Genomic DNA, 26,652 nt, shown 5'->3' on the forward strand with positions numbered 1-26,652 from the left:
TAGCTTTTTCTATGAAATATCTTATGTTTTCTCTCATTGACACCTCGGGGGGACACTCCAGCCAGTAATGCTCCCTCCAACATTCAATTATCCAAGTCAAAGCCTCACCTGCATTTTCTTTGTAAAACAAACCTCATGTTGGATTAGATCAACAAATCCAAGGGGTGACAAATCCAAGAGGTGACACAGCTCGTCAGCTGTGATTCAGCTAAGATTCAGCATGTTATTATGAACCAATAAGAGCCTGGTATCATCAGGCTCTGAATTAGGCCTTCAGATGGCACAAACCTTTCATGATTCTCACAACTAGACCCACCATTTATTTTGTTGTCCTGTGCTAAATTTTCCAAACTATCAGCATTTTGTCCGTGATGAATGCTCCAACACAGGCAAACAGTGCATGAAGAGCTTGTTCAGCTGTTGAAGAACCAGCCTAGGACATGGGTGACTTCAAAGAAGTCAGTCAGGAGTGTGATACTTTGAATTTAATGGGAAGATGCAATGGTCCTAAGGGTTTCCTCATCCCACACTCCAGAAAATAATGACTAGTCACATCCTCCAACTAGAGTATATCAACACAGGACAGCTGCTACTTTGAAGAAGAGCAGGAGAGCACACTGGCAAGAATCTACAGCTGATTCCTCTCAAAGATGAAATCAGAGCAATTGAGTACAAACTTTCCTTTTTATGCTGTCATTTCTAGCCATGGCTGTGCTTCTTGTCACATGGTTCACTTTGAGCAGATTGTATTTGTAACCTGGTCAGGTCAGTGCTTCCTCAGAGCAATACAGGCTGACCTCCAAGAGCCATTCTGGGAGATGTGCAAAGCTGTGTGACTGATGACACTTCAGCATATTTTATTGTCTAAAGGGCCCTACTTGGTGCATGTGCTTCAAATATACAACATATAAACTCTTGTCTGACTCCTGTCTTCTGTAGCAGCTTTGTTCCTTAATTAACTCTACAGATTGACACTGAGTGGTCTTTACAACAGTAGCATCAGGGAAGAAAGTCAGCCCTAGGGCAAATAACACAATGGAAAATTCAAAATATTTGTTCCAAGCAAAAAGAAGATTACTGCCCAGCCAGTGAATGAAAGCCCTGAGCTCCTGCCCTCTAACGGATGTTACACATCTGTATATGGCTTATTGGAAATATTTAATAAATTATTATAGAATGTCGTGTAACTCTCAGATGTATGCATTTCATTATTCTTCATTCAGTCTGACAAACAGCTTTAGTTTCCACTGCACAAAGTATATAAATATAGGAGTTGTTATAACCAGAAAAATATAGTATTTTCCACATGCTTGCTTCTTTACAGAAATAAAGTAGTTCTGGTGTCCAGCACTATCCCCAGCCTGATCTACACTGTAACTATCAAACCTGCAAACTGACAGTGGTACTACATTGCACTGCTCAGTACTTTCTTTTTAATGTACCAATATGACACACTTGAAACATTTTTTTGAGCAGTTCAAGAGAGTACTTTTAATGGAGATGTTAATCACAGGCAGCATTTTACACTGATTGATGAAATAGCAAGACAATTTTGTGTTCTTCATTTAATTATCTGAAAGTCTCCAAAAGCAATTCTTGCATGATGAGACACACTTGGAATCACTACCTTATCTGAACAAATCATCAGGAAAAATGCTACTGCATCCATTCTCAGAGGAAATAAAAAGCCAGACTCAAGTGTGCTCTCCACTCTAAATAATGAAGTGGAACCAGCAGAACTGAGAGACTGGCAGGGCAGATGTTTCTCAGCATTGTTAGTGCAGCCAATAGGCTGCAGATTTCCCAGCTATCCTGGTCCTTCAGCTGCTTTCAGCAGCTTCACACTCACATTCCATTAAAGGGGACAGTTAATTCTCTGAACTGTGTTGCTCTGAACATCATGGAAAACATAAAACCAACAGAAACACAATCAGCTTCTAACTGAAGCCTTTTCCTTCATGAATATAACTTTTGCCAGTGACAGAAATTCTGCACTGAGTAATGGCAGATTCTTGCTCTACTGAAACCTGCAAAACCATGCAGCAAAGCTAATGCTGATGTTAGTCATATCTTTGCGGGAATCACTAGAGCTGAACAGCAGTATAAAACAAGGTGGAATTTGATTAGATACAAACACATTTTCTTTTTACACAGACAAATCCTGCTTAAATTTCTATCAGCACAACCCAGCAAATGTAACCACAGAAGCATGTGGCTCTGGTGGCACACATAATGAGATTTATTCAGAAAGCTGCCCATAACTGAACAGGCTTGTCACGAGAGGCACAAACTCTACACACTCAAGACCTACAGTATGTGTAACATTACACCCTGATTTGTTTTCTGAGCAGAGATGCATTCTCCATGGGATAATCCAGTCCTGCAATTTAATTCTCTTAAAAACATATGCAAGGCACATTTAGGAGGATTTCAACCCCCTGTACAATAATAAGGATCGTATCCCTTTTTCAACCAGAGTATAGCATGCACACACGCTACTAAAATTCTACCATTAAATTACTTGCACCACATCTAATGACTCCATCTAAAAAGCCATTCTTAGAGACTCCAAAAAATCTCTGTAGTACTCACAGGCCAGGAAGCACCCCAGATGAAGGGTTATTCTGCTGCAGCAGTGTTAGAGCTGTTGACTACTTTGCACCAAGCTCTCTTGGGATGAATCCTGCTAGGAAAAGCAAGCCCTTATCACCAATCCAGTTGGCTTTACTTCATTACTTGGAAAAACAGGTTCTCTGGCAGCAAACAGTCCTTATCTGTGCAGACTGTTAAGGGTGAAGGACCATTCACTTCTTGCAACATAGCTGGATATGCCTGTTTAGAAGTATAAACCAACTTCAGGGACCCAGTAAGAGCTCGTAGGAGGACCCAGAGTCTCTCAGAGTTTGCTGGAGCGACAGCAGATTTTCCTCTCCCCCAGTGGCTGGCTGTTCTGCCACTACTTCTAATGCAACACACTGAAAAGGAGAGAACTAGAGCAAGAACCCAGCTTCAGACACCTCAGAGCAGCCAAGAATACTACAACTTCTTTTAAACCTAAGAACTCCTCTAACCCTTTTATCTCAGTAACAAAAAGAGCCACAGATATTTATTTTAAGAATTGTCTTCTAAAGCTACTGCTTAAATAAAAAGGAGTAAGAAAAAAGAAGCCAACATATTATGGTGTCTAAAAATTGAATTCCTAGATTGTATCCTATCAAGTATAGCCCTGGGTATAGTTACATACATTGTGTTTACCAAATCAACATGGCACGATTTAAAGTAGGCATTACAATTTCACTGCCATGCAGAGTGGTAAACAGAACTGCAACAGCAAATCTGGGGCAGCGGGAACCTTAGTTTGGTTGGAAAGTTTAATGGCTTTTTGGTTCTGGCTGAAAAACCTTTATTTGGGATATCTGCCTTGAAGAAAAATTCTTTATCAATCAAAAACCAATGGTAGAAAGAGGGGACAAGATGTAGGGGACAGTCACGACAAGTTGCACTGCTCTCATAGCTTATTCAGGGCTCTTTTAGGCAGCAAGAAGACTGCCAGAATGAGTGTCTGGAATGATTTTGCCCTCAAGTTCCCCAAGCCCTCTACCCCAACAGATGTAGGTGAATAGAAAAGCAGTAGCATTTAGAGTCAGGGTTATGCATTTCACAAGACACTCCCTGCTTCCATGAAACTTTGGCTGATACCCTGTGGAGAGAGGACACAGGACCCTGGCAAGTGACTGACTTGCAGAGCCACTTCCTGACAACATCTGCCCTTTCTTAGTCTTTCAGGCAATGTAATTATGACCCCCAGTGCAAGCCTCAGGAGGAAAGCCACAGACCAGAGGGGAAATGAACTAGCACCACTTTATAGCCAAGGTCACACCAAAAAACTGCCCACAAAGATTAAAAGTGGTAACAAAAAACAATGTTTGGGTCAATGTACCCTTGTTGCAAATAATCTGTGCTCCAGCTTGTCCTGTAATATTGTTTGGATTCCTGGACATGACTGCAACCAGAAACAGCCATGAACTGTCCTCCCTGAAGTCATGGCATAACTCCTGATGTTCCAGAGATATTGGGTAGAACCAAAGACAGGAAAATTGAATTAACACCAAAACCCATCCTCTAGGATCATTTGTTTTCCCACAAGCATGTTAAGAACATGAAATAGGAAACTCTTCAACAAAATTAATCTTTGTCTTTCTATGCTGAAAGCAAAAAAATCCCAAAACACTGAAACAAGAGACATCCTGTCACTTGTCCATAACTTCATCTGATTTAAACTATAAGCATAAAAGTAGCATGGCTATTTAGTTCCAGGAATCATATTTCAGTCTTGGGATGTTTTCTTCTGTGGACTAGCATACCTTCTTACATCTCCAGAAGTAAATATACCATTAGCATCAAGCTGGGAAACGCACTTAGAAAATAATTCTCAGAAGGTCTCAGTAACAATACAGGAGCTGAAATGTCAACAATTTACAACAGCTCAGAAAATAACCCTTGGCATTTGGTCAGTAGAAACCACAAGAGAGAAATGGCACTGGAGAAGTATTGTTAATGACTAAAAATAACAGAGTCCAACATCGATAAAGAGTGACTAGTCTTCTAATGGAAACGATTGAAGATAACCAACTTCTAGGAAAAAAAGCATCCACTGAACTGAAAGAGAACTGACAACTCCTTTCTTTACTCATCACTGCTCCTTTTCACTAAGGATTGCCTTGACAGAAGAGAGTAAATTCTGGCATCAGCTATGAATGAACTAACTCGTTATCAGCAATTTTACAACTTCCTGTGCTTAGGAACAAACCGCCTCAAAAAAAGAATTGCTGTACCTGTTCTCCCTCCTCAAAACTGCCACCTGGGCTTAGCTAGCACAATGAGAACTGATGCTGGCAGCTTCATTTGGAAGAGAAACAGCAGAGGTGGCAGTAGGGGTGAGAAGAACAGCAGAGGTGAACAGACCCCAGACCAAGAAGGAGGATGAAGGACTCTTCCCACCTCCTGAGTCCATCATCAGCAGAGAGAGAGGGGCCTCATGATCGAGTCCCACAGCAACCAAAGGCTTGGGTTTCTTCAATTTTTTAAAGTTGGAAAAGGTCTTTAAAATCAAGAAGTCCAACCATCAAACACAAGTCCTGCTTCAACACAAGTAGGAAAACAAGTCAATAGCAGGTCTCACATTATTTCTCAATTTAGGCAGCAACATTGTTACCTGGGAGCCACTACATTAATTGTGTGTAAACCAAAGCATCCAAGGAGAACCTCAACCTGGTTTTGGAAGCCTGACATGGGATAAAAAGCAACAGGAGATAGACACTGCTTTGTGCTGAAGCTCATCTCTTAGCATGACTCAATCTGCACTGCCCAGGTTTTGCTCTAAGCAGCAGAAACATACAGCCACTCAGTGCCTCTGAATATTACCAGGGGAAAAGCCTTAAACACTAAACACCTGCTTTGCTGGAGCTGCAATGGGCTTCCCACCCAGGACAGGCTTATTACCCTTGAAAGCAACAAACCCACCTCACCCATATCCTAAAACAGTTGTGTCTTTCCCTTGGTACGCCTCCCATGAAGTTCACACACGGAAGATTCCCTGAGCTGGAGTCACTGAAGAGATACAACTAATAAGCTGCTTTTTACAGCCCTCACTGTTGGTTCAAAGTGTAAGCCACCTTTGTAACATGTCCATCTTAATACCAGGAAGAGAGCACAAAAATAGGAGGAGAGAGTTCTCCAAGGGCATGGTGCTGCAGGAGCCCTGCATTCAAGTGCACTCTCTAAAGTCAGGTTGACTTCTACCAGCCAGAACTTTCTCACATGGCTCACAGCTCATTGATTTTACCAAGGCACTCCCACAGCCACAGGGCCTGAGGAACAGATGGCTCAAGTGCAGTGCTGCAGTCCTGCAGCTGAACAACACACAGTAGCTTTCAGTTCTGGTGTGATCCCTGCGCATGGAAAAAAGTCACCCCTTGTTCCAGCCTGCTTGTTCCAGCTCACTTTCACAGTGAGATGAAGCTGATCTCAAAGCAAATCAGACATTTTTGTCTAAAGCCAGGAATCCTTTAAAAACCCAAATCCGTGTTTTCTTCATAAAACAGATCTCTCTCATATTCAGCAACAGCACATAGAAAGAACTCCCAGAAGTCAGCCCAAAAACAGAGGGAAGGGAGCAGAAATTACATTTACAAAGCAGGAAGCAGACGTTTCTGCAAGGGTTCTGCTCAGCCACCGGAGCGCCTCAGGGAGGATTACACAAGAAATAAACTCTCTGCTCAAAGTATGTAAACTGATAAAACAGCCTTGCTTTGATGCTTGCTCTGCAAGACGCATTTCAGCTGAATCAGTAACACTGCTTGTTCTTCACTGCAGTGACACTGCAGCGGCTGCAGAAATAGATTCACATTTTAACTGTGGTGTTTATTCCAGGAAGTGCAAAGTTTGTGGGGCTTGATCTCTGAGGGAACATTGCTGCAACTACTCCGGCTTTGTCATGGGACTGATGATAAAAGATTCAGCCTTCTGTAAAAAATGGGATGCTGGATTTATGTACATATTGCATTTCTCCTGTAAGAATGCCTGACTTTTTATGGAAACCACAGAGATCCAGGTGGAAAAGTATTCAGGATATGACAACCACCTATTGCAGATTAGATCAGAAAGGGAAGCAGCAGCTGAGCTTAATATATGGAGAAAGAGTCAGGTTTAGTTTATGGTCTTTTCAGAGCAGACGAAAAATAACGATTCATTTTAGAGTCCTAGTGCATCACTGGTAGTCTTGCAATGCCAAAGCTTTTAAATTTGGCAAAATGAAACCAGCAGGGAATATAGAGCTGTGGATGAATATCAAAACAGGGAGGATAGGCAAGCAGAGGACATGCTGCATTTTTGAGTGCTCTGGGTTTTGAGTAAACCTGGGTTCTGTTATGCTCATCTCCCATCTAGCACTTTTTAAATGAAATGCAAGTCCTTTTCTTTGTCCCAAGTTTAATATATCAGCAGTTATCCCAGAGGCAGGGTGAGCAAAATCTGTTATTATAATAGAGGGCTTCATTAAAAAAAAAAAAATCCAACAGTTTTATATTAGGACCAGAGAGATCTCAAAACCTCTATCGTGCTCAGTATTTGGATTTGTTCAATCTCAAAAGGTTGTTGCCAATTACCACAGTGTATATCCAGACAGAAAATACCTCACTTGCTTTTCCTGAGGGCCTTCTGTGTTTTTCCTCTTCTGCCTCACTACTCCATCACTCTCCTGTCCTCGTGCTCATTTTGCTGGAGGCTGCAAGACCCCTTTTGTTGGCACTTCTACACTGAGGTGGCAGCACCCTGTGATGAACCATCTCCCTGCACCCACAGCTCCTCTGGGGCAGCCAGCAGATCCCACTGCCACACCCTCAGTGACCCCAGTCCTGAGGACTCCTCATTCACCTGGATCCCTCTGAAATGCTGCCACAGTCTCCATGGCACCATGGAAAAGACACTTATTTTTTAAATCCCTAAGAGGTGCAAATATTTGGGTGGCTCCTAAAACTAAGCCAGCCTCCTCAGGTGCTCTGAGCCTACCACATTATCCATTTCCCTCTCCATATCTGAAATACTTTTGCAAAAGTTTCTCTGCCAATGGACCTGATGTGATTTATCAAGAAGCATCAAGAGATGTCAGCTAAAAGGAAACCTGCTTCAAGGACTGAAGGCAGAAGCAAAGCTCCCAGTGTAAGCTCCTATTTCCTTGTGTGTAAACACAACCATGACAGGGTGCACAGCATTCACATTTTGACTTTTGTGGAGGTGTTTCACACTACATATGCTTACAAAGGCATTAGAAAGAAGATAGAGACATGGCCCTGTGACATTGTGCAATGCTCTATTTGGGGAGCAGAAGTTTTAGTTACATCATATTTCAGTTGCTTTCATTTAAAGTTCTCCATAATTTCTGTCTGGGAAAAAGTATGAAGAAAATTTTTTAAAGTTCTGGTTGTTGCGTTAATATGCAGAGTCAAATTTCAGATATTTTTAAACTTCTCCTTACTCCATTATCATCAGTGTTGCAAACAGACTGAGATAGCAACAACAACCTCACTCTCTCTCCCCATAGTTTTGACCTTTACATTTCGTAAGGCAACAGCTATAAACTTCACTTTGACCAACCAATCCCTTACTAGTGATGGCACAGGCTTCAAGAACATGTTCTCTTCCTTCACACTGGTAGGAAAAATCTGCTGTCCGTGATGACTACACTTACTCCACAGTATGACCTTTCTAATCCCATACAAATTGTTTAGGATGGCTTTTTCATGGCAAGAGGTAGCAGCTTCTCCCTGTTCCATTTGGGCCTCTCTGCCTTAGATCTCTCTTTGCTCCAGCATGTGGAAATAAGTCCCAGCATCATGTGAGCTGTCAAAAGAAGAGGCACTGCTCAGCAGTCTGATGCTGCTCAGTAAGTGCACAGTCATGGGCTCTCTCCAAAGAGGTTTGCCAATTTTTATTACGCAGGAATTGGGTAAGTAAACATGTAAGAGCTCAGCAAGTCATTAAAAGGACGTGGCCAAACTGGAACTGCACTGTTGAATCTGGAAGGACTTTTTTTTTTTCCCTTCTCAGTGAAGCAAGGGTCACCTCCCTTGGGGTAGGATGTAACAAGTACTGCCAAGACTTCTATGGGAATTGCATCAGTTGGACGGGTGTATGACACAGGGAACAGACTCTGAACATCAGTTCTGCATTTCCCTTTTGTGTTTAAGTAATATGGTTACTGCTTACGTTTTAGGGTTTTTCCCAAATGTTTGTCAGTGCATTTGTCTCTGCTGTTAAATAATATTATTTAAAGGTCAGTTAGATAACACATTTTCTGATGTCACTCATATCCAATTTGTCTCTCTAATTCAAGTAGGGATAAGGGTCCACTCCACTGGCCACTGCACTCAAACCAGCCAAAAGCCCATCCCAGCTGTAAAGGATTTGTAGCCTGCACAGAGGTAATGGGGTTGCTATGTGCCATTCCTGCACAAAATACTCTTCTCTATTTTGATGCACTACCTCCCTACAGGACACACCAGCTCTTCTGCTCCAAGGATCCACAGCAGTTAGATTCCCAAAAAGCAGGTTCTATAGTACATATATAGGGTCCCACATCAGCGGCACTAGCTACTTACAGCTCATCTTTGTACTGTATCGCAGGTCAGCCCCTGAACTCACATATAAGATAAAAAATAGGGAACCTAAACCACTGCCATACTTCCCAAATACCCACACCCCCTTCTACACCAGGAAAACAACAGGCAGCTGCTGGCAATGAAGTGTTTCCAAAGAAATGGGCTCTGAGCTGCACTGCTGTTACACAGGAGGTGCAGCTACTTAAAAAGCAGGGTTACATGCACTAGAACACTTTGTACATTAAAAGCACTCCCTCTGCAACTCTGACCAGATTTTCATGCCATCACTCCTGCATGCACAACTCGAATGCAGCAGTTTTTCAGGAGAGAGGAAGTCCATGCTCTTGGAAGTTGCACTCATCTCCACACAACCAGCTTGGGACAGAGGAGAAAATGACATCCCGCCTTATACAGCTGCCTCTTGGTGTTCACAGCAGTTTCCTCTGCTATTAGAGGAAGCAGCAGAAGAAATACATTATCCTTTGCTGAAAGAGTTCTCCAGCAAACTGCTGCTATTTTGAATGGCACAGACCTCAGAAGGATTCTGGGAATTTGGAAGCTTGAGAGAATTTGCTTTCTACACATTGCTGGCACAGCCAATGCAGCCTTCCAAGTCCCATAACAACCCATCCTCCCCAGATAATCTGTTTTCCCAAACATTTAGCCATCTCAAGGCCCTGCTTGGATCTCTGTGAATGTTTATGACACTGCTATGTCACTCTTCCATGATGCTGCCCGAGTGCTTGCCTAACATCTGACTCCTGAAAAAGCATGGCTGTTTATAAAAGCTTTAAATGATGCACACAGTGACGGGACACAGCAGATTCAGCACACTGTGTCCAAAGCTCTGCTCTTAAAAATAGCCTGGACTACATCACTGCATTTGTTCCAATCTAGAGAATTCATGTGCTCTCCCTAGTACTACTAGTAAATAATTAACTGTTTAATATAATGACTGTCAGAATAATTTAATGTTTAATCTGTCTAGAGTTTTTGTTGTAGTTTTTAGCTCTTTGCTGCCTCATACCAGCCACTTCTTTATAACAGACTACTAACAGAAGAGTTAAAGGAAAATAATGACTTCCAGTCACCTTTCTGGGTCTTTGCAAGTTTAGCAGTGACTTCTTCCCACTATCATTTAGAGCCAGGCAACAGCTTCAGTGAAAATTCAGACCAGCATATTCTCTGACCCCAAGCATCTTTAGGGAGCCCCAGTTTGGGATAATCCACCAATTCTTGCTGCTCTCACCAGCTACTGCTCTGTCTTTATATTGCAAGAAAAAAAAGCAAACACACTCTTTCTGCGTCTTGAGAAACACCATGTGGCAATTGTTTGTTTTTCTGGACCATATGGAATTCCTTTCCCTATTTATGTACTTCGGAATGACCTCTTAGCAATAGCTGTTCAGTGGTTACACTCTTAAGACAGCAGCCATGTAATTTCATTTCTAGGTTTGTAGGAAACCAGCACTGGCATAGAAAGAGCACAGTTACTGAACTACTGCCATTTATAAAGTGCTGCCTTTCCATAAAGGGTTAGAACCTGGTTAACATCATAACTGTTCATTGAATCCAGAACACAGCTACAGGTGAACACTAATTAATCCAGGACAGTATGTTATTTAAAAACTGACATCTGTGGGGCCAGACCTATGTCCTAGCACACTAATCTTAAGCACACCAGAGTCTCTGGAAGTGCTGGAGGATTCAAGAGATTTTGGATCACACCTGAACACTGCAGTGAGTGCAAGTCCTAGGGAGCTGCTGGAAATAGAGGTCATTAATACCATGCAGTGCATTGTCAATGAACCATCTATCTGCAAGTTGCCACAGCATGTGTCACACGAAAACTTATTTCTGTATCCCTCAAAGAGATTCAGAAAACTGGTGCAAAACAGAGTTGTCACACCTCCTTCATTATTAGCCCTAATAATCCTTCAGGGAGAAGAGAACATTTATTCCCTTGGTAGTTCTGTGTGAAAATACACATTTAAACCAAGTTGCAACAGGGTTCAATTCACTGTCAATATTTTGGACAAATGAGAGAAAGATTTGTGTTGTGGAGTAGCTACTGGCAAACACACACCACGGGTTGTTTATTTCCTGACTCTTTCTGAGGCACCTTCCATCTTTTTCTGAAAACCTTCATCTTTACCTCTGGTATTGATATCCCACATTCAAATGAGCTGGATCTTGGACTGACCTGGTAGATCCACTGCTTATCCTTATTGTCCTTGTTCCCTTTCTAAACCTAGCAGTCTCCTACAGCCTTTCCATGAAGAAGTCTTCAGAAAAGGCAAACTGAAATTTCTTGACCTTCAGCTCCTGCCAGGGCTGCCTGTGGTGCAGGAGGTGGGGTGACCTGTGAGAGATACCCTTAAAAACAACATTAGGCTCCCTGAGATTGGCAGAACTGCTCTTATAATGTTCAAACCTACAACAGCAGGAGATGCCTGCAAAGCATCAGTCCTTCCTTCCGGCTCAGGAACCTGAGGTAGGGGAGATTGAGAGTTTAGTGAAAAGCTGTGATTTAGAGGAATATTAACCTTGAGTGCTACTCAACAAAGCACAACCAGCAATGAGCATTATGGATTATAAGGTATCCCTCACATCTCATGGCAAGGAAAGAAAACTCACAGTGAATGAGACATGTCTGCTAGTCCAGGACAGCAACCAGATATCCTGCTCCTAAGCTAATCTGTAGAGTCTGTCTTACGATTTGGGACTCCTTGAACAATTTTGTTATGCACTATCCCATCCCCCACATGCCATATATTTTGTTTCTTAACTGAATGAGGACCACCAGAGCAAACAAAACTCCAATATTTTCACCTTCTGTTCCTTCATCCACTTCCTCTATGGATTTGCCAGAAGGATCAGTTTTATGTGTCCAGAAAGCCCCATAAACCTGCCCTGCCTAAATGGCCAAAGAGCACTCACACACCTTTGTGCATTCTGGTAGGTAAAGAATTCTGGTATGGGTGTAGGAGGGAAAAAGGATGAGGAGAGGTTCATTAGCAGAGCTGCAAGGCTCCACCCAGCCCTCTCAGACAGGATTTCTAGCCTGGGCTTTGCTGATATTTTTGGGAGTCTGACCCACCTTCAAGAGACAAAAGGAACATAAAGTTCCTCCAAAAGATCAGCCTCTCTCAGCGGAAAGAAGGAAGGTGTGGAAGCAGCACAGCGCTAGAGATGCACTGGTCTGAGCCCAGTCCCTGATGTGAGACACGTACTCTGGGCCAGCTGATGGACTCTGCAGTTTGTGTCTACATGTGTGCAGACACAGAGGCAAAAGCCATATTTACAGACATTTTAATTTTCTTAAAAGGCTGCTTTGCAGCCAACTACTTCAGTAAAGTAATTGGCTGGAGATTTTCAGTAAAGGCCAGCTCCCATGAGTGTTTATCTAGTGACTACTTCCTATCTCTCCTCAGTGCCTGCAAAACACCATTCTGTATTAGAGTTCTAAACAGGAGCAATTACCCTTGCTTTGGCAGTAATACAGCTTTTACAGAAACCTTTGTCTCCTCAATCCAGTTTCCTCCCATGGAGCTATTTCTTTAATACCAGTCTCTGTACAATGCTTCCAGAACTTGTGCTGCTATAAAAACCTTACTTCAAACCAGCTGACTCTTACTTTCCTCTCTCTAAAAAAATTACTTTCTGATATCTGGGGCTTATAATAGATGGGATATGTGCCAGGGTGAACAATAGGAGGAAATGAAAGATGAAATTATTAGGCAGGAGTTAAACAGGAGATGAAATAACTCTGAAGTGTTTTGGAGAGAAGAGAGCCTTTATTTTTGAAAAAAGCAGGATTCTGATTCTGGGTGGGGAAAATTCTTGCCGATAAAGAGACAAATGCTATCCTCTTCCTATCCTCACTTCACCCCAACCTATTTTAAAGGATCATTTCTATTCTCGCTCGCCCACGACATTGCTTTTCTATTGCCTATGATCCAGCAGCTTCCATTATAACAATGCCAGTTAGCAGGAGAGACAAACCATACTTGATAAGGGAAGGCATGGTTTTTGGAACACAACCCAAATCTGAGAACAAACTTCCCTGGTTTAATCCCAGACTAAGCTCCACACAATTCAAGCTGATCAGGTACTGGGTACAAAGGAAGGGCTGCACAAGCAGCAGCCTCCACTCACCATCCTGCTGAGAAGATGACGCTGACAGTGCCACACATGTCCTCACCTCGTCTCCACCTTCCTCAGAGTGAGGGAATTGCATCCATCTCCCTTCTTTCTTGTTCTATTTAAAACCTATTGTTCAGGCTGGGGAAAACAGATGGTCATTGGGCACTCAGGAGAATCTCCTGTGGCCCCTTTTATTATCAGCACCTGATGGCTTTGGGAGAGGAATTGAGCAGCTTGTCTTCAGCTGAGGATCCAGGCTGACTCAGGCTGCAAAACCACATGTTTTCAGAGCAAACTAAGACAAAAAACACAGTAGTCTGCCTAGGGAAGTGATGGAATCACCATGCCTGGAGGGATTTAAAAGAGATGTAGATGTGGCACCTGGGGACATGGTTTAATGGTGGCTTGGCAGTGCTGGGTTAATGGCTAGACTTGATGATCTTAGGGGTCTTGTCCCACCTAAATGATTTTATGCACAGGGGGAAGGAAAACCACACCAAAAGCTTTCACAGACATTTAGTGTGAGCAACTGCCTCAAAATGAGGCCCAGAAATGAGCCCTTTTTGGTCAGGTTGGATTTCATTTAAAATATGGACACAACCCTAACCCTATATAAATTGCACACTAGGTGTGTAATTTTTTTAGCTGAAATTTGTAATTTTTTTAGCAGAAACTTGAGGTCAGAATGAGGCATTTCTCAAACAATCAGCATATCAGCTATTTTACTTCCTATGCTATTTTTCATACTGTGCTATTGATTTTGTTTGGGGACTGCAAATTTTTTTTTTTTGCACTGAATTTTTAGGGCTGTTTTTTCCCCCTTCTTCAATAATGAGGTTTTCTAAACTTGGACTTTAGAACCAGTTGCACAGAAGTTGCCCTAGAACAAGTGGTGGTCAGTGACCTTCACTTGACATGGAAATAAAAAAGCATTTCCTCTACAACCTGCTATATAGATAATAAAATATGGCTGTTACTATTAATCTTCTTGGCATGATTGCTGAATGATGAAGGCTATTAAAAAAATTGACATTATTGTTCTTTTCCTGAAAGGTGGAGTTCCAAGAAAATGTATATTATTCAATGTTTAAAAGTTAAAAATTATCCCAAAGAGAAACATTTATCTATGCTGAGAGATGGGAATTGTGGATAACTGTGTTACTGAGTAGTAGGTGTACAGCTACTACATTAAGAGTGACTCAGCCATGTTGGGACATTTAGCACCAGCCCTGCCCACTCTATGAGCTTATAAATCACAATCACTTTTCAGTAACCACCTTACCATTCTTCTGGGGAGATTTTATATTGCCCTGGCACTGTCTGCTTTATGTACCACAGTGATGGGTCTATCAACTATTCAGTGCCTTCACATCTCCTGCCAGGCACTGTTGGTGTCAAGCAGAACCTCTGGGCATTGTCTGGCTTTTGGTGCCTTATTAAAGCTCTCTGAGCCTGGTTCCCCTTCACAGACAGGGGATGAGTGTCTTTTACAAAATTCCCATGTAGTATATCCTCATCTGGGTTTTGACCTAATGTTATGTAAATCTTTGCTCCCCTGGAGAAGAGTTGGAGAGATAAGAAAGAAAATATTCCAGACAAGAATGTTATGTGTTAAAAATATATTAGACTGGCTTGAGAGAAGCTATTAAGGATGAATTTGAAATAGGGCATTATTTTGCTTTAGGTATTTAGACCATCTCTGATGCCTGTTAAATTTTCCTGTTGATATTCTTGTATTTCTGAGTATTACTCCTGGTTTTATCAGAGATGCAGCTTTAGCTCAGTCTCTCTGAGGAGTAAGTCCTGATTCATTAATGGTCAATAAAGACAAGAGAAAAACTGCTTAAGGCCAGAATGATTGGGCCAGTTGTCAGCACTGTAGCTATCAGAACACTGTCCCTTCCAATCTGCTTGAGAATATACATATGACCAAGCTCAGACACCACAAGTGGGAGCATCAGATAATGATGTAAAATTATCCCAGCAAGGCTTATTTTTCTAGATTTTGCATGTCCTTCATGTGCTCAGTAAAACCATCAGTAGTGTCTGATCTCATGAGGTGTTTTCTGTTTGTGGCCGTCCTGTATTTCTGCTGCTATCAGTCAGACACTGCTGCAGGCCAGGAGCTGGACTCAAGGATCCTGATGGGTCCCTTCCAGCTCAGCATATTCTATGTTTCTATGATTGTGTGATTCTAGGAGAGGTATGAGACTGGTTCTCCAGCCCACCATGGTCAACTATTGCCTTTGGTAAAGGTACAAGGTGGACATGGCCTGAAATCTTATGCTGTTGTAGCAGCAGAAAAGCTTAATCATATGCAATATCTATGCAGCATAAAACCTGAAAATCCATACCAGTCACATTTCTTCACATTCAGCTCAGCCATGCTCCAGATTTATAGGCCATTTTGAGTGATTTTATTCCTAGGAATGCATCCTGGCTAAGACTGCCTTTGCATGCATCCTGCTGCTTTTGATTTAATCATGATTAATTATTTTTGTCCAGCCATTCAGAGCCCACTCATTGGAGGCACTGATTTATGATGCAAGGCCTGAAATAGCCAGATTCTTTTAGAAAGATTTGCAGTCACAAGACTGAAGCATTATTTATTGGGGCTTCACTGGTAATTGGTAACTTTTCCACCAGCACCTGTGAGTGGGCAAGGGGATTCTGTTAGGCATTTCTGGGATGATTACTTGTTTTATTTACTTGTCTATTTTCAACAGCCACGTGAGAATAACAGTTGTTGTATTGAACTACATACATTTAAATAAGACCGAAAACTCTCTCAGCAGTAAATGGAAGGGAGGTAAGACAGGTGTTTCCAGCACTGAGCACATCTAATACCTGCATCTCTAGGCCAAAAGACACAGGCCTTGTTGACTTTTAGTGTAATCAGTTAAAGGTCCAGAAATACAAGTGTTGAATACTGACTTTTGTTCCTCACAAATCAGCTGAAAGCTTTCCATATCCACTCTAGCTTTCATGCCAATATAAAAAGTGCTGCTCCTGGAGTTTCACAACTGGCATTTTTGTGGGAGTTGAAAATACATATATACATATTTGAACAAATATTTCCTCTCGTCCTCCCATGCAGACCTGATGCTGCCTGTTTGCCTGTGTTTAGAGGGGAGGCAGGGACAGCCCTGGGACTCTGTGGAGCAGCCACATCTCTGCCTCTCAACCCCTGCCTAGGCCAGGCTTTACTGCTCTGCTCCTCCCTGCTCCTCTATTCTTTATAAACCAGCTTGTGGCAGCTGATTTTATTCTGGGGTGTAAACACTCCAAGAGAAAGGTATCTGGTTATTTTTCAAGGGATTGTGTGTTTATAATGGAGAGGTGGCAGAGGGTCTGAAGGGAGCTGGGCTCAGCAGGTCAGGCAACTCTCCAAAACCAAAACAGTTCAGGAAAGCTCCTAACAGGCAACACATAGATGAAGTTTAAGTCTTTCTTCTGTGCAGTGGTGCTGCTCTGTGCTCCTCACCAGGAAGTAGAGGTACTGCCCTTGTTTTATTGCCCCCATGGAAATATGGGCTTTCCAATCCCAATTAAGAAGTACTTAGACACTTTAATGAATTCAGCCTAACTTATATGAACATGGTCAGGAAATGGTCCATTTCTGTTTTAAGGTACTGATGACCAAATTAGGGCCACCCTGGCCTTTCAGCAGCCCTTGGCTCACACCACAGACCAACAGCTGCCTGGTTAGGTCGCTCTGGACAGAGCCACACACCCAAAAGCTTTTCATTTCTCTCTCCAGTACAAAGCCCTTTGCATTATGTGCAAAGAGAAAGCTCTGATCAGTAAGAAATACTAGTTTTTCCTCTGCACCTTGCCCTGAGGTCCCATCATTTTTCACAATCCAAACAGGACTGGCCTCTCTCAGTGTGTGCTTAGAAGCCCAGTGAGTAACACATAGGAAATGAGGGGAAGGATGCTGGAAGTTCTGTGGCATCTTTTGTAATAGATAGGGTCTTAACCCCAGTGTCCTGGATAAACTCCAGTTCTGGTAATTGCATTCTGCATAGTTAAAATCCCCCTGCAGTTTCAAATGAATCCATTATTGCTCACTTCCTTCCCCAAATTGCTGTGCAGCTTTGCTTTGTGCTGCTGAAGAATTGCTTTGTTTCACCTGAGGGATGATGGCATTTCATGACTGTATGAAACGGGCCTGAGTGCACAGTTTGTACAACACTCAGTGAAACACTTTGGGATTATTCATAATTAAATATCCGCTCCCTGCAAATGAATGGGTTTGTAATGTTGGGTGAAATAGGGCAGCACAAAGCATGACTTCTCTCCGACTTGAAAGTTGGTAATATAAAACTTAAAAGAGCAGTAAAAGACAGAAGTTTTCTAAAATTCCCCTTATGCAGCTAAGCATGCAAGCTCTAAGTGTCTGTCTCAGTTTTTACTTTCCCATATTGTTATTGATTAATTGCTCTACTTCAATTTCCTTGTCGTAAGTGGAAACATTACAATCGTAACTTCAGTCTCTGGCCACGATACAAACTGATTCTAAATCTTTAAATTGTGTCAGTGGGAGGAGGTGACGGGGGGTGGAAGGAAAGCTTTTATTTTTATTACTAATTTTCATGTGTTCCAGGACTTACTAATTTCACACAGATGTAGAGAAACCACAAGGTATTTCTGCTGCAGTCAAACCCAGGAGATGCCTCAGCATCATAAACTTGCTCTGGCATGATCTTGTCCCAGCAGTGTGTCCTGCTAAGGAACCTGAGGATATTCCACAAACATCAAAACATACAAGTCTTTCTAGAGCTGAGCCAGTGACCTTTTTCAACTCCAGCTGGTTGAGTTATAGCTTTGTTCCCATTTGAGATTCGGGCTTGTCCTTTTTGTGCTCATTGCTTGTGGTCTTGCAAGAATGTCACAGGCATTTTGTGAATTTCCAGCTTGTCCTGGAAGGCAGTGGTACCACTAGAAGCTCTGTGTCCCATAGGTGAGGTACACTTTCTAGGAGCCTTAGCAGGGGAGAAAACAGCCAGGACTCCCACCCTTGGCAGCAGCATTCCTCAGTAATACTATTCCTCTGACCCAGGGCTATTACTCACAAAGCAGAAGGTCAATATAATGGTGTAAGTAGATTACTCATCCCCTTTTCTTCTCTGCAAGGTAGGTCCCAATCTGCTCCTCAATTGCTCCAGCACAGTTTTGATGAAGGCTAAGAATGAAATCAATAGAAAAGATTATAGAAAATTATGTATGATGTGGCATCCTTGAGGAAAAAAAATATGCTTAATTTGAAACAGAAAAATACTGGCTTGGGAGCCACATGTGTATCTCATTTGGAAAAAAAAATCTGTACTGTTATTGAAGTAGCCACAATGAGAGTATTAGCTACAAATTAGGTATGTGTACTAGGGAAGGCAGCTTTGTGTGGATGGGAGAGGGGCAGCAGCATCCCTTACACTGTGAGACACGTAAATGAGAAGCCAAAGGATCTGCAGGCTGGGCAGAGGTCAGCTCAGGACCCAACTGAGCCTCATTGCTATTTATGCACAAACAATATTTTGAACATAAACCACAATATCTTAAGAACAGTCCTCTGGTACATAAATTGTCAGAGAGTAAATACCAACCAAGCCTTTCCTTGAAGATTTGGAGGGGCAGGGAACCCAGTATGAGTAACAAACCACAGCTGACAGCGTGCCATGCTTCAAATGCCAAGGAGCACGTTCATGGCACTGCTCCCCCGAGGACTTTGGCCTCTCCACATGGCAACCTCGTGCAGAGAGCACCCCCAAAGCTCAGCTATGGTTTTCTCCCTTCCCAAACCATTGTTTTTTCTGCAGCATCTAGGGCAAGGATTCCTTCTCCTTCCTCCATCCCCAAACCTACATTGCAGGGCGGGTCTTCTGGAAGAGAAAATAAGTGATTTGCTTCCCACGCGCTCCTCTGCCATGCCACCCAAGCTTGCTCCCCTTCATCTTTCAGGAAGGAGGTGCTATTCCACCCTCAGCTTGAATATTAACAGTCCTTTATGGCTGGATTGGGCTGGAGGGCTTCTCTCCCAGGCCCCAGTAATGCCCTGATTTTGAAAGAGGAAATTTTCATAAGCACTGCTTCAGAGATTTTGAAACTTTTAAAAAACAAAACTGGGAAATGAGTAGTGCATTTTTTCCATGTTCCTGACTGCCCTTCTTCCTTTTTCTTCAGTGAGAAAAGTTTAAAAAAAGAAAAAAAAAAAAAAAAGAAAAAAGAGAGAGAGAAGGAAACAAGAAGCATAGATGAGACATTATTCTAAAATGGATTATTTTGATTAAAAGTGCTGTCAGAGCTTTGATAAAAGAAGGTCTTTTTCCCAACACTGTGGTGGGGAAAGGACCATGGAGTACAAATTAGAGGAGCATTGCTTGTGCCTCCCAGCCGAGTTAATTCTGTTAAGAACCGTTGTGAGAGCAGTATTTACATAACCACCCTCGGTGGGAATCGCACACACGGTGCTGCTCCAGCTTCCCAGCCAAGAAACCGGGCAGCGACAGCTCCCGAGGCCCCGGAATTCGAGCAGTGATTGAATTCCCAGCCGTAAGAGCCCTCAGCAGCCGGCCCATGGCAGGCTGGGCTCGCCAGGAGCGGGGCTGCCCCGCACAGCGGCATCACAGCACCCTCTGCTGTAGCTCTGCCGGACGGGAATGGACACCTGGACATAGGAATGGACACCCGGACATGGGAACGGACACCTGGACACGGGAGCGGACACCCGGACACGGGAACGGACACCTGGACATAAGAACAGACACCTGGACATAGGAACGGACACCCGGACATGGGAACGGACACCTGGACACGGGAGCGGACACCCGGACACGGGAACGGACACCTGGACATAGGAACAGACACCTGGACATAGGAACGGACACCCGGACATGGAAACGTACATGGGAACGGACACCTGGACATGGGAACGGACACCCAGACACGGGCACAGGCACCTGGACACAGGAACGGACACCCGGACATGGGAACAGACATGAGAATGGACACCCGGACACGGGCACCTGGACACGGAAATGGACATGATAATGGACACCTGGACACAGGAATGGACACCTGGACACGGACACCTGGACATAGGAATAGGCACCTGGACATGGCCATGGACATCTGGACACGGGCACAGACACTCGGGCATGGACACCTGGACACAGGCACGGACACCTGGACATGGGAACGGACACTTGGGCATGGACACCTGGACATGGGCACGGACAGCTGGACACGGGAACAGACACCCAGGCATGGACACCTGGACACAGGCATGGACACCCGGGCACGGACACTGGGCACAGAAGCCTGGACATGGACAATGGGCATGGACACACCCGGCTCAGCTGAGTGCTCAGAGCTGCATTGTGCAGGGACACCCACATCTGGCATCTCCACTGGCTGCAAAAATCCTTTTTAATTCTTTCTAGACACACATTATCATGGTTTTTGGCATCAAAACAAATTACTGCTACCTCTTTTGACTTTCCTCCTCTTTTCTTGGTGGCTAACCATGCCATCAGTGAAACTGTGTGTGCTATTTACAACATAAGTAGTTCTTAATTTAACTCTCAGACATTGGATCTTGCTACACCTATAGGCATAGATGGAATACTACTTTTAGAATATTTATTCCTCATGAACGTATGTAAGCCCTGTAATCAAATGAAGGCCACAGTCTTTCTGATTAGCCAAACAGATTGAGCTCTGTAAATCTCACACCATAAGACACACTTTCCTGCCCTTAGATCTTTACTATGGCTCCTTGCAATGTCCTTTCCAAGTTTTGCAACCTCTTTTCTGAGATGTGGGAGGCAGAATTGCATTTGCTTCTCCAGGCTCACCATTACAACAGAGCAGGAGGTTAAACCATTCATTCCCTGTTCTCCCATGTCCCTGGTCTCAGCAGATGTACAGGTCATGATGCTTTATTTCCTTTGATTTCCTCTAAGAAGAGAATACAATTTCCATTCAGAATACCAGTTTAAAAAAATCATCTTCTCTTAAGACCTGAACCTTTTGTTGTGTGTCCATTAAATATGAATTCCTGATCTAGTAAGTCAAGTTGTTTTGAAAGCAGAAGAACTAACATGACCTTGGTTAGCAAGTATGTTCAAGAAGGCATCTGGCACATGAAGTTCACCTCTCTTTTGTGGGTTTTTTTAGAGAAAATCCCATGTAGGCATATGCCTCAGGAAAGACTGCAGTAGTATTTCATACTACATAAGACACTTGTGCATTCAAAATTTTCCCTGGTGACAAGTAAGAATTTCCCCCTCTTAAATAAGGAAACTTGCCTTGCAGTCACAGCAGCTAAAAAGAGGTCACCTTTGCCTTCAAAAAGAGGCTCTTCAGGAATCTGTGTTCTGCCATTATCTCATTCTTGGAAAAAAAGTGAAGACATAGCCACGTAAAGAGATGTATTTATAACTGCCATTGGTTTAATTTCAAACTGTTAGTTCCTCAAAACACTAGCCATAAAATAGCTGTAAAAGCAACTGCTTGCAAGAAACTCTTGCACTGTCCCATGAGCATTCATAGCTACTTATTTATGATGGAGATCATGGAAGAAGAGCAGAGAAAATTGCACTTAGATTCCTTGAAGCAGTTGTTTTTTTTCTGCAAGAACTGAGCATGAATTTATTGTGTAAATACAATTTGTGGTCACTCTTTAAAGCAGAGGTTGTTATTCAAGGATGGAAGTATAAGCTGTTATATGCATTGACAAAATGATGTGTTCACAGAACCAGGTACCATCCATGCTTTAACACCCAAGTCAGGCACAGGGATCTCAGCAAGTACAATTTAAAAGGTAATTGAAATATCAATATTTATCTTCACATTATTTTACTTGCAGCCAGACCATTATTGTAGTACATGTCAACTGAGCTGGCCAAGAGATCTTCCAAAAGTGCATTGAAAAACCCATGCTGGAAAACAGGCTCAGACTGCACATGCACAGCTCACACCATGGCCAGAATGACTCCCTAGGGATGCCCCCAGTAGTGCCTGGAATTACTACAGAAAATGCATCCCCCAAACCCATACAAGGAACCTTAAGTGGAGTTGCAGAAACAACATAAGGCAGCGACTAGATGGTTCCAGTTTCCCAAATTCTCCCCAAAACTATAATGCTGTCACAGGGGCACCCTGTGGGCAGCAGGCTGGGGAGGTGGTGCCTGGAACCCAGAACTCTCCATGGTCTTCTGGGCACCACTGCAGTACAAATACTAAACAGGAGTAAATTAGCTGCATTTCTAATGTGAGCATCTTTTTTTTTTTTCTTTCTTTCTTTTTTTTTTTTTTTAATACAGTTTGCTGATGAAAACTTCATGACAGGAGAAAGATAAGAGTCACTTATAAATATTTATCATCTGTTATTTTTTCTATTCTCAAGAAAGAGAATATTCTCTTTACTGAGAAAATAGAGTCTCATTAGGCTCTGCAGAAACCAATTATATGATGCTCATCATCTTTCAACTTTCATAGGTTCTTAATTGCTGTGGGAGAAACAGTTGTTGTTAAATAGCTATTTTTATATGATCCAGATATTATGACTGTTGAACCAGTAAAATGCACAGTATATTTATGCCATTGCTCTTAAACTTTTTATCTTCCTGGATTATTGATGTGGTCCTCAGAAACTGTCCAGTTAGCAAGATAGACACAATTAAAGTAAAATGGATGGGATCATAAGTTTATATGCACTGTACAAAACCCCACAGGCATCCCTTGTGATGCACAGATCCCTTGTGCATCCTCATCCTTCTCAGCTAAAACAGGGAAGATTCCAAAGGTGTGCTGCAGCTTTAAAATATAATTCCTCCCAGCTGAATTGCTCCAGGCTCTAAAAATCCAGTTCATTAAAAACATCATGACATCTAAAAATAATTACTAAATGAGAGTTCTGAAGGTGGCAGACTCTTAAATTGCCTTCTAAATTTTGGCCCTCTAGCTTTGCATGTTCAGCTTTCTTTTTGGAGTCTGTTAGTGCACTAAATATTTACTCCTGTCCTGTTCCTTAAGGAAAGCTGAGATTCTCATGAAACATCACAACTAAATAACCTCATATCACCTCACCAATACCAAGAGCAAAAAGTCCTTTAGACCTTAAATTAGTGGCTAAAAAATGTGGAGGAGACACTGGCAACTTTCGAATAGGATGCACCAGAAGGGAGGTTATTAATCCAATCCCTTTGTGATGTCTGTTATTGTTTCTTAAGAAAGAGCTAGGAAGTCAGGCTGTTCTGAGCCACAAAAGCCCTTGGAATGTCCTGCTGATGGAGCTGCAAGAACATGGCTGGTTCTCCAGCCCCACTGGAATAACACACAACTTTCTTCCTTAAGACTTGAAGGTAAAAAAGGATCTTGAGCTTTCCCAAACAGATCTACAATTGATTCAATTGGGCTAATCAGAAAAACTGAATTTATGGAATGGATGTGCAAAAATAGGAGGAAAAGAGGCATAAGGAAGCCAAAAAGAGCCAAAGACTTTGCTCAGCTGAGACCATTTTCCAAGTCCTTAAAGAAAAATCACTGTTCCCTGCAGGCAAACTTTACCTTGTCCTACCTGAACAAGTGACATTCACCATCATGGTATATTAGAGAGGATGAGCTGGGAGGGAATGTGATAAATTGCTGTAATTAAAGAAAGAAAAAGGCACCAAATTAGCTGTCAAAGAGGAGGACTGCAAAAGCCTACCTAGGATGAGATGATGCACAGGTTAGAGTTTGGGATACTCCAGGCAGTAAAAGTACAGGAGATCCCAAAACATCCTCTGGGTGCTTCTGTCACACCTGGAGTTTAAATCAAGCCTGCAGCACTCCCCATCCTCCTTTCACAGCCTCTGCAGGGCAGAACTTCCCTCTGCTTTTCAGACTGTTGCATAACCCTGTGTGTAAATGATGCTTACAGCAAGGGGAGTGAGTTGACACTACTGAGGGCTTTGTAAAGCTCTGCAGGGTGCCCTGGGATGCCAGTTGTGGCACTCAACTGAGAGCTTAATATTGCTACACCCCTGCCTGTGGATGGTGGTTGCTAGGAGGCAAATATCATATTGAGAAACCTGAAAGGAAGTAACAATTTCTGGTCCAGTTTGGGGCTCTTTGAACTCTTTCTGTTGATTTTAAATAGGATGTGATGCAGCCTTTAGCAAAGATAGTGGATTTTTTTTTTTAAGAAGTGAAAATGGATGTCATCCAAATGACTCCAGGTAATAAGGATGGGCAACAACTGCCATTGGAAAGGAAGAATTACTGGGGGAAATGAAAGGCAGCATCAAATAGCCTCAGCAAACAAAACCCCACCAGATAAAGAATCTCTCTGGGAAAAGCTAACAATGGAAGCTTGTATAAAACATGTATTATTCCTAGGCCACTCTCATGCCAGGGTTAAATTTGGCAGAGCCTCTGGGGGCTTTCCACATGGCCATTCTCACCTAATGAATTCTCTCTACCTGTAAAGCTGTACCAAACTGTTTCTGCACTTTGTCCTTCCTGCTCTCCTACTGTGGAACCTTGCAGTGATTTTAGGTGTTGATCTGGGCTATAGGAGGTTTAAAGTTCATTGGATGGGGCCAGGGAAAGTTTTCCGGCATGTGGTGTGAACCCATTGCAGCACTGGTCTGGACCCCTCTCCACTGTGTGCACAAAAACACCCCAGGAGCCCTGAAACGCTGCAGCTGTTATGTGGAAACACAAAAGAGAATAAAGGAATTTTCAAAGTGGAAAAAACCCCATCAGACCTGGATGAAACACAGTCAAATAAACAAAAGCTCTCCCTGCCTACTGTACTGTTGCAGGACAAGTCCTTTTGTTCAGCAGTCCCTAACAGCTCCCTATTAGCAGAGCCCCACGCGGGCTCTCTCTCCTCATCCCAGCTGAGGTCTGGCAGGTTTTCAGCTCCTTCCTGGCAACTCCAGCACTGCTCGTGCTAAGGACTTCCTGGGAGTGCTGCCCAGCAAGGCCACTCCTTTATTTGGGGGAGGACAGAGCTCTGTCCATCTGGTGGGGTGTCCCTGAACAAGAGTCGCTGGCCAGGATGCCATAGCCACACAAACCTCTGCAGCCAAACACCTGTAATTAGCAGAGCAATGTCCCCCAGGTCTCCTACCATCCCAGCTAACCCAGATCTCAGCTGTGGGTGACCTAGCAGCCATTTCCATGTGGACACCTCCATTCATCTTTCCTTTACCTGACCTGTCTTGATGTGAGTGCTCAGGGCTGGGGGCAGTGTGACAGACACCCCACGCAATGTGCAACACACTCTGACCACCCCAAGAACTGTAGGGCTTAAGAATCTCCATTGACATCATGGACTGGGTTTTTTTTTGGGGTTTTTTTTACTGTTATTATTTTGTTTGTCTATTCTCACTAAGAAGACAACACAAGGAAATAAGATCAGCCTGCAGTAACACGTGAGGGTTTTGTGTGATTGTTTCCATAGGAGCTGCATGGGGATAAAAGCATATTGCAAAACAGTGGAAAACAGTATTTTCATCACCTTCAGGAGCTCCCTGGTGGGGTGTAAGAGTCTGCTCACTGCTCAGGTATTCACACGTCCTCTAGTCCTTTAGGGAGAGATAATTTCCTCAGGGTTTGACTGTGCTCAGTAAAAAAGAAGACACTTCTTTTTTGCTAGTGAAAGCAAACAACTCTCGCCCAAAAAAATGCACCACTGTGATCCTCACTCCCTGAGTGCTAATGTGGCTTAAGCAAAGTCACAGGGAGTGTCCACCACCTGAGGAATAGTCCTGTCATCTCAAAAACAATACAGTCTTAAATACCCTCACCAATGAGCAAGGAACGATTAATGCTGACTGTCCAAAATGGCATAAAAATGCAATTCCATCTCCCAGTAAAATCTTTTTAGCAGGCATGATATGTAGTTCCTTGCTCAGCCATATTCAAATATTTGCACCAAACAGGTAAATTAGATGAGTCAGGGTCCAGAAAATTAAAACCTTCATATCATGGGTGGAAGATTGAATCACAAAACTCACCTGTCTGGGACTGGCAGGATCCAAATTTTGCAGTGCTAACTCAACTTGAAGTTCCCAGATGTATGCCATCATCTCATCTGCACATCACTGGTGACTGCTGTGGCCTTCCTCAGATGCCTATTACCTGGAATTTGTTCAGGTGTAACAATAAGCCAGAGAGTCATTACCTTATAAAATCTATAAAGTGACCAACAAACTTGAATCAAACTGTTTTAAATAAACAATTTTAAAAAAATGTTTAAAAATTTTGTGGATGGAAAATTGGAAGTTAATGTTTAATGATCCCAGATCCAAAGAAACCTACTGCTTGTGCTGGTTTCATCATGGGTAGAGTTAAT

At 42.9% G+C, this 26,652-nt stretch overlaps 2 long non-coding RNA genes across 8 annotated transcripts in view; both read right to left on the reverse strand.

Moving 5' to 3' along the window:
* The window catches only part of LOC137480821 (uncharacterized), a 44,125-nt gene extending 30,402 nt beyond the window's left edge, over positions 1-13,723 (reverse strand). For 2 of the 7 annotated variants that reach the window (XR_011003115.1, XR_011003117.1), the window contains exons 1-2: positions 13,313-13,723; positions 2,593-2,683 (exon numbers count right to left, since the gene is read on the reverse strand). This is a non-coding gene — a long non-coding RNA (uncharacterized lncRNA). The remainder of the gene's footprint in view (positions 1-2,592; positions 2,684-13,312) is intronic. The other 5 variants (XR_011003113.1, XR_011003118.1, XR_011003114.1 and 2 more) reach the window with 5 other exon arrangements.
* A 3,448-nt stretch (positions 13,724-17,171) lies between these two features.
* On the reverse strand, positions 17,172-26,542 carry LOC137480822 (uncharacterized). The gene is made up of 3 exons (XR_011003119.1): positions 26,315-26,542; positions 18,380-18,489; positions 17,172-18,226 (listed from the first exon to the last, which is right to left on the reverse strand). It is a non-coding gene; the product is annotated as an uncharacterized lncRNA (long non-coding RNA).
* Positions 26,543-26,652: the final 110 nt, after the last annotated feature.

The sequence above is a fragment of the Anomalospiza imberbis genome, chromosome 11 (genome assembly GCF_031753505.1).
Source record: "Anomalospiza imberbis isolate Cuckoo-Finch-1a 21T00152 chromosome 11, ASM3175350v1, whole genome shotgun sequence".
NCBI lineage: Eukaryota > Metazoa > Chordata > Aves > Passeriformes > Viduidae > Anomalospiza > Anomalospiza imberbis.